Below are 8,903 nucleotides of genomic sequence, written 5' to 3'. Positions count from 1 at the left end.
GGCATTATTATTAAATGAATATTTAGTTATTAATAACATAGCTAAGTACATTATGATAAAATCATATAAATAATATATAAAAGTAGATAGAAATCAATTGGTTTGTCTTATTAAATGATCTTAACAAATCAAACCCATTATATCTGGCACGTGAGGGTAGAACCTTTGCCGACTCAAGTAGAAAGCCGATACCTACATTCACAATGACTGGTCATACTTTTTCCGCCCCTCCCGTTGTTTTCTATAAATGACATGTCATTGTTCTATAGAGTGCGCATACTGATGTATCTGTCGTGTTCAAACAGGTAATGGTTTGATTTGGATAGATAAGTTACATGATAAATAATACACTAGCATTAACACACCTTCTACAAATGTAATGCATAGATAAATGCTTCATATTTTTTGGAAATTGATAATATTACCACCGGTTTTTGTGTGAAGGACTAGTCTGACTTTGATAGCTTATGGATAACAGGAATATATATTATTTATAAATAATACTGATAGTTAATATATTTGATTTGAAATTTTTTTATAATTCAATTTGAAACGAGAAAGGGCGAATCAATATGTCAAACAATCTGGGATCTGATTTTGACAGCTGAAAAGTGGACCACTCGTTACTTGTGCAAAAAGTTATGATCAGGCTTTATTAATCTACAGATGGCGGTAGTAGAACTAAAGTTAGACCTGCGCCGGCCATGTTTTCTGAATGACTCAAGAGAATATTATAAGCTATATAACTAAATAAGTGACCCTTCTGAGAAATTATCGATTTATAAGCGCATAGAAATGGGCTTGCCTCGTCCGACTCCGACAAAAATGCGTCCCGCGATAATACCATCTCGCAAGGCAGGAAAGCCAAACTTTTGGCCGGGGCCTCCTAGTGAGGTCTTTGATTAGATTACTGATTTGGAATTTGGAACGTTATCGCGCTAGGGTCTTTTCGTTTGATGACAGTGGATACAGAAAGACGGAAGAGTAAATAAACCACAAAGATTCATGGGAGCGCTATGTGATGTTCTTAATAAGTTCCAAACTAAAGGACGGACATAGTTGAATAAATATATATATATTATATACAGTAAAAAGAATATAAAATATGAATCAATCGAAAACGGTTCATGTTATAACATTTCAGTCGAGAAAATGCTAATTAAACTAAGATAGCAATATGAAATATTTATTGAATTGTCTCTATGAAATTTATTACCAGTACCTATTACCACTATTTTTCACCTTTTAGTCCCTAAGTGCTACGGATATTTGTTAACATGATTATTTGTGCTTTCACTCCATGGAAAGCCCTAAACAGAACGAGAAACATGTTAAGGTGCACCAAAGACAACATGGTGAAGCTGTGGTTCTTCGATGACCAAGCCTGTGAGTCCTGTGAAATGCAAAGCATGGAACACCTATTTTCATGCAAGGTTGCTCATTAAACTGCAATTTCGACAAGATCGTACAACCCGAGAAAAATGGTATTGCCTTCGCTAACTTCTGGAGCGACACATTGTAGCTATTGAAGTCCCGAAACTAACTAGTATGACAAAATCTATATTATTAAACTATTTATAAGACAAAGCTTGGTTATAAATTAAATCATATGACAATTTACTAAACACAAATGACGCAAACTAAAAACATGCGCACGGGAATAAATTGAATCTGCGCACATCTAAGGTTAAGTGGTTTTACTATAGAGCAACTGCGTAAAAATACATGCGTAAACTAATAATGAAAGCAAAAAAAAATGACGATATAATCAACATGTCTTATTTTTAGCAAAATGGCCCATTTTATGTTTTTTCATGTTACCGTGTTGTATACATGAGTAACTACACTCGTCACATTTCAGTGGCTTTTCACCAGAATGAGTCATTTTATGTGATTTCATGTCACTGGATCGATTGCAAGTAAAACTACACTCATCACATTTAAATCGCTTTTCCTTAGAATGAGTCATTTTGTGTAATTTCATGTTACTATGCTGAATACATGAGTAATTGCATTCGTTGCATATAAAACGCTTTTCACCAGAATGTGTCATTTTGTGTGATTTCATGTTGGACGATTGTACACATGAGAATTCGCACTCATCACATTTAAACCGCTTGACACCGGAATGAATCATTTTGTGTGTTTTCATGTTACAAACCTGAATGCATGAGTAATCACATTCATCACATTTAAGTGGCGTTTCACCCGAATGAGTCATTTTATGTTGTTTCATTCCAGAAGATCGTGCGCACGAAAAATCACATTCGTTACATTGAAATGGCTTTTCACCAGAATGAGTCATTTTATGTATTTTCATATTTCCAGTTGTAATACATGAAAAATTACATTCGGCACATTTCATTGGTCTTATGCCAGTGTGGGTCATTTTGTGTACTTTCAAGCTACCGGATCTTATACACGAGTAATTACATTCATCGCATTTGAATGGCTTTTCACCAGTATGAGTCATTTTATGTTTTTTCATGTCGCTAGAATCTCTACATGAGAAATTACACTCAACACATACATACTGTTTCTTGCCAGCTTTCATATTACGTTTAGTATTTCCGCATGTATTTTCAATTTTTATTAGTTTTTTATTATCATGTTCATCAATCTGTATTTCTTCATAAGTATCTTTTACTGTTGATGTGTCCCAGGTCGATTTAAGATTCGCAACATTATGTATTTTGGTGCTTGCAGGGATAATCTAAAGAAAATAAACAGATAATTAAACAGAATATAGGACGGAAAATAATATCTGTATACCAGAGGTAAACTATTGTAACTCCAAAAATCGTGAAATGGAGTTATTGTTATATTGTTACTTCATTACGTATCCTGCATACGTGGTAAACAGCTGTAACTCATATTACTCTTATTATAAAAGTTAAAAATTAAAAATGTCATTATAACTCCATAACTATTAGAGGTAAACAACAGTAAGAAAACTAACAATACTTTTGATGAAACTTATAATCGAACTATAGCGGTAAACAAACAAAAAGGTTTTGATAAATAGACAAATTTTATCTTTTTCCATTCACGAATGCCACAAGTTGATAGTTTTAAAAATCACAAATTCGTCTCTCCTGTGAAGTTGTCATTTTGGATTTACCGTAGTTTACCTCTGGTATACAGATATATAAATAAACATTATTATCTAGGTTCCTTGTTTGTGGTTCGTTCATATTTTAAATTATTCATACGACATACAAAGAATATAACAATATGAAACAGAGATTGACATTCAATCATCGAAACGCTTTGTCATCGGGAACTGTTATACCCACTCACAAAGTTGAATGATTAGAACTTAATATACAAGTTTAGTTTTAAGATTTAGAGGACACATTGATTCATAAAGCTGAAAGATGGGGACCCTCGTATCTTCGTAAGATACCATGCATTAACTATTGAAACATCCATTTAGTCTTCACAAAATACAGCGTCGATGTCCGTGTGAACATAACTTGGTTGAAAACAGCCACACATATGCTGATTCTAAATTCCGCGACGACAACGGTACCATATTAATACTAAAACAGTTACAAACTTAACAGACTTATGGATAATTTGCTGATAGTTGATTTATAATTGTATACAATAGATTCTTATAACCAACTAACCGAAACGGTAATTGAACACAAATTTGAGTAACCTTTTTGCTTTCACCCGAAACACAAAATATGTTGGTATAGAATTTAAGCGCCGGCTTATTGCGTCGTGGGTCGAAGGTTCGAAATCAAGGTTTGGCAAGTACACATATTGATTTTCAATTTGTACCTAATGGGTTAAGGAAGTGGCTAACATCCATTTCTCATAACAAAATATCTGTTAATAGGCCCATATGATCTTATGAGGATAAGATATGGTCGGAAAAAAATTGGAATTCTGCGCCCACGTTTTGATTTTGCTTTTGAAGGCCGACATTTACTGTGCAATATATTATATTATATTCTTGCATTAACCATTTACAGTTATAGAGTTATGAGATATTAGAGTACCTAAGTGAATGATAAATTATAGATATCTATACAAGCCATGGTTTATAACACAACTTGAATACAAAGGACATCAGTTTAAAACTCCATAATGTATAAGTCGTCATCGTGTTTGATGTGGAAAGATTCACGCAAAACATCGAATACATAATGACCCTTGTCTCAAAAGCAGATGCGTTGTATGATTCCATGAATCGGATCATCTTACGCCTTTTCAAGCGGCACACTTTTCACGGCACACTATTAAGAACCATAATTCCGTCAATATGGTGATAAGTATAAAAACATTAATTTTCAGGGCAGCTATTTGGACGTTTTACCATAGAAAGTCAAGTGTACAGATAGGTGCTCTGAGAATTATTAGTGTTTTTAGGCTTATCAGAATATTCATGCAATACACGGAATATCATTCACGGCTCACTGAAGAATACCCAGGTATCGACGCAAATCGTTAGTTAAATTATCTACATAAGCACGAAAACGTTTACAGGTTAAAAAGTTTATTTTTTAATCTAGATTAAATTTCCAATGTCAATTTTATTGTGAATGATGCTCGTTTCAATTGAAGTGCGATTGATATCGATGCATCAATATTTTTACTAGTTGTTTGCGAACATCTGATGATTTGTGAACAGTTTGATGTCAAATACAGATTTGGGCTATCTTGCCATATTTTTGGCTGTCTTCAAAAAGAAGAAAAAAGAGAGGGCGAACGCAGGTCTAAAAATTAATCTAAAAACTGCGCTTCACCTTGTTATTACCTTCTTAAATCCTAATCTTGCGGCATACCAATAAGGAATATCGGACATAAACTATATTATATAAAATAAATTGAATTTACCTGATCATCTGGCGCCCAATCTTCATTAGAGCAACCGGGCTGAGGGCTGCCATGATTAATCGGTTGCCTTGGAAACTCTTCCTTAATATCAATTCGCTGAAAATCAGTCTCAGATTTTATATTGCACAGGTCCTTTGCAGGATTCTGAAAAATCAATACAGCGAGTATATTAATGTATTTAAAAATATAGTTTAATATCACTCGAATTATTCTTCTTCAGCAATAGTTGAAGCATGTGGACAGTTAGTCTTCTTGCGTCGTTCCAGTTCATTCCATCATCCCGCAGTTACACCTTATACAGTTAGTACCTAGGGGCGGCAGGTCATATGAAAGTATGGTGAAGCAGGCAAGTATGGTGAGGCAGGCTGATAATCAATTTGCGGCAAAATTTCCACATTAACATTAAATTATATGGGTACGTTATAATGATCAAAGTAAATTCTCAGCGATGCCCTGCATTTTGTATATTGCATCGCTATTTCACGTAAGTTCTCAGCAATTGTTGACCTGCTACATTCAGTTGTGTGAGAAAGCCGATTCCTTACTACTCCTTTTTTTAATACCTCTATGGTTAGTACATAGTATAATTAACAGTCATTCATGACGCCGGAATACGGTTGGCATAAAGAATAGGAAAAACAGGTTGAAGTTATCTTCTGACGTCCACAGTACGTTTCCGAGAGAAGCGCAACGCCTCTTCTTCACTCTCAGTTTGATGAGAGGCTGCATGAGTCGCTCTCTTATTTCCCAATGTCACACTCAATATTCGTCGCTAACATCTGTAGCCGAAGCTCAGTATTCGGTTGATCTGAGCCTTTATAAGGTGCCATGATTCAACCACCATAAAACAACAATGTCAGAATGTAAGCGTTGAATAGTCAGAATTTAGTTTTAACCGGGTACAGTCGTGAGTCCGCAGTGACATTCCGCAACGACTTTAAAATAGTTAAGTGTAAAATACATCCCTAACTTTGGAAACCGCTTATTGAAAATCATTGAATAAGCCATAGAAAAAGAATCTAGAAATCTTAAACCCGACCTGCCACCCCAAGAGATAAAAAGAACTAAATTTGCTTAACGGCAGTTTTTAATGGATTTCTTGTGTTTTATAAACAATAATTGTGTACTGGACGTACTAAAACACACTACCTGGGCGAAGTTATATAACAAGCCGCAACTTCGCCCAATATAAAATACCTATTTATTGTATTATTTAGTATGAAAATATTGTTACTTCGATATAAATAAATATAAACAATAACATCGTGTATTACATACTTCCTATTAGGGTTACATGTAAATTGTACGTAAAACATTTCACGATTCGATATGAACAATTATTCAATTTTCAAGCTAATTTTGGCATTATTCATGAATTCAAGAATGAAAACCCTACCTTACTTAACAAATAATTCAGTATATCGGCTATTTCCAAAATTTGTTTGCTGCTAGCTTTCTGTAAAGCGTAAAAAGAAAAGAACCGTGATTTATTTTGACACGAATTTTATATCAGTACTATACGACCCAAATGGGTTGGACGTTCTTTAATATACGGCCTAATATTTCCGATATAACGGTAAAGTGTGATACGTGAACCTCAAATACACACATATTTTGGTAGGTATTGTTAATAAACGGATATCGCCTGATAGCGCCTGCATACGTGCATGGATTTACTTTCATCAATAATGTGTATATTAAACTATCGCGATAATGACTGTTTACATGTAAAAGTGCCGACTGTCACGCCAATTTAATAGTAGTAAGCGAGACGCGATGTGACAATTCAGAAACTTCCTACCTTTTTTGCAACATGCAACTTGCATGATAATACATGTTTACATGTGCATTTTACAACGTTTTTCTTAGCTCGTATTCTTATTTGTCCGGTGATTTTTTGTCCAGTACAAATCTTGCAATCGATTTTTAACTAACTTCACGACTAGCTAGACATTTGAAACTTAAAGAATATATCAGAACACGATGCCAATGCATTTTTTTAAATACTTTTAGCCATCTTTAAGTAGAATTGAATTCTTTTTCAGTTAATTCTGTTTTGTATGAAAAGTTATTTCGACACCATTATTGGTTGCTAAGCGGATGGTCCTAGCAACATAATTATTAATATATAAGTTACGTGCCTTACTATGGAAATCAAAATGACATTTCAGTATTATTTCTATCGAGTACAATTTTTTTTGATCGTTTAAGCTAGCAAGTCAAGTTTATATGATTCAACAGAAAATTTAAAAACGTTCTTTTTATCTTGTAATTATTCTTGTTATGGCTGCGATAATACGTACTGTCAGCAGTAAAACCATCGACGTTTAAACAGGGTACAAGGTTAGCAATAGACACACTTTAAAAAACTAACCTCAAAAGTGCGACTGGCTTCGTCAGCGTTCTCTTGCTTTATATTATAAGTATGGGGCTCCAGGCTGTTTTGTTGATTAATGGCCGAAACAAACGTTTGTCGGCCTTCTGCATTGTTTTCTAATTCTTTTGGTTCGCGTTTAACATTCATTTTGCATGGGTATTTAAGCCGAATATGCCGTACCAATGCGAGGATTAATGTGAAAGAGAGAATCTGACAGGTGTTCAGTGTTGCTGAGAACCATTTTTACCATAGATAACATTTTATTGCTGTATTGCCACTGTAAGTGTATTAAGGTCCATTTACCTGGAACACCCAATGTTAAAACTCCAACTTTTTTTGCGTGCATTTGTTTGTGCACGATTTTTTTTCGTTTGTGCACCTATAATAACCGAAAAATTCTAATTTCAAATTGGGTGTTCCAGCTAAACGTTGGGTCAACCAATGTTGAAATTTCAACTTTTTTCGAGTGCATTCGTTTGTGCATCGTTAGTGCACGTTTGTGCACGCGTTTTTTTCGTTTGTGCACGCACATTAAGGGGGTTATTCGCATTTCAATTTGGGTGACCCAGCTAAATGCTGGATACTTGTGTCACTAAACATGTGTTTTTCCTTAAATTTAAATTGTAAACACTTGTGCGTTGGTAGTGAACGTTAGTGCACGATTTTGTTTTGCTTTTTCACCTATATTCAGCGCGCTATTTAATTTTAAAGTTTGTATGCAAAACCTGACTGGGTAGGTTTAAAAAAATATTTTTTAGTTAAATCTCTTGTAGCATAGCTAGTGCGCAATTCTGCATACTTTTTTATTTTTTTTCTCATATAGTGCGTCAGTTATTCTATATGAAATATTTAATGAACGTTAAGTAGAACCACCCAACAAACTATTTTAACTTTTTATTAAATCATCAATTTGTCTATTATTGGCTTACGTTTGTGCACGTGCTTTTTTTGTTTTATCGATTATATCGTGAGAGATATTAGTGACTTGATACTTGAACCATTAAATTTGCCTTAAATTTTTTTTGTTTAGTGCATCCGATTAAGTTTATTTATGTTAACTTTTAACACGATTTTTAAAATTTTTATCTCTTATATTAAGCTAGTAATTAGATTTTGAGTGGCCGTCAAGTTTTAAAACCAAACATTTTTTTTCCACATTTTTTAAATGCACACCATTGAGTAATTTAATAACATGATTTTTCATGAAGTTTTTATTGTTTTTCCATTTAAATTACGCGAAAAATTCGCATTTTTCCATTTTCACTAAGTAACCCGTCAAAATGTCCCGAACAAAAACAACCGCATCCGTTTGGAACATCTAGTCAAAAGAGTCTCCTCAAAATAGCCAAAAGGCTCACTAAATATGTCGGTTTATAATAGACTACCTCAAAATTGACAATTTGATTACACAAAAGTGTCAAAATTACAAAATCATTCAACTTTCTTAACATTTATCTATTTATTTTTGATTTTGAATGGATCAATGTCAGTTTCATAAGGAAAAATGCAGTAAATTATATAATTATACTTACCTACTGTTTTTTAAAATGATCTGTAATAAAAATAAATACCGTTAAGTTATTAGAATACAATTAGGTATGCATACTTTTGAAAAATGCAATATGTTTTTATCCAACGATATGTTCTTCAATAGATAATATTGGAATGACATTTATAT

The 8,903-nt window shown here is 33.6% G+C and overlaps 1 long non-coding RNA gene across 1 annotated transcript; it reads right to left on the bottom strand.

Moving 5' to 3' along the window:
* Window positions 1–1,591: 1,591 nt before the first annotated feature.
* LOC147076279 (uncharacterized) lies at window positions 1,592–7,351 on the bottom strand. The gene is made up of 3 exons (XR_015069890.1): window positions 7,223–7,351; window positions 4,849–4,992; window positions 1,592–2,713 (listed from the first exon to the last, which is right to left on the bottom strand). It is a non-coding gene; the product is annotated as an uncharacterized LOC147076279 (long non-coding RNA).
* Between the last annotated feature and the right edge of the window lie 1,552 nt (window positions 7,352–8,903).

Source organism: Rhyacophila brunnea, unplaced genomic scaffold, assembly GCF_057557595.1.
Source record: "Rhyacophila brunnea isolate RB1 unplaced genomic scaffold, BYU_Rbru_1.0 scaffold_13, whole genome shotgun sequence".
Classification (NCBI taxonomy): domain Eukaryota; kingdom Metazoa; phylum Arthropoda; class Insecta; order Trichoptera; family Rhyacophilidae; genus Rhyacophila; species Rhyacophila brunnea.
The sequence above is the reverse complement of the archived record's forward strand: the minus strand, read 5'-3'. Positions and strand labels throughout refer to the sequence as shown.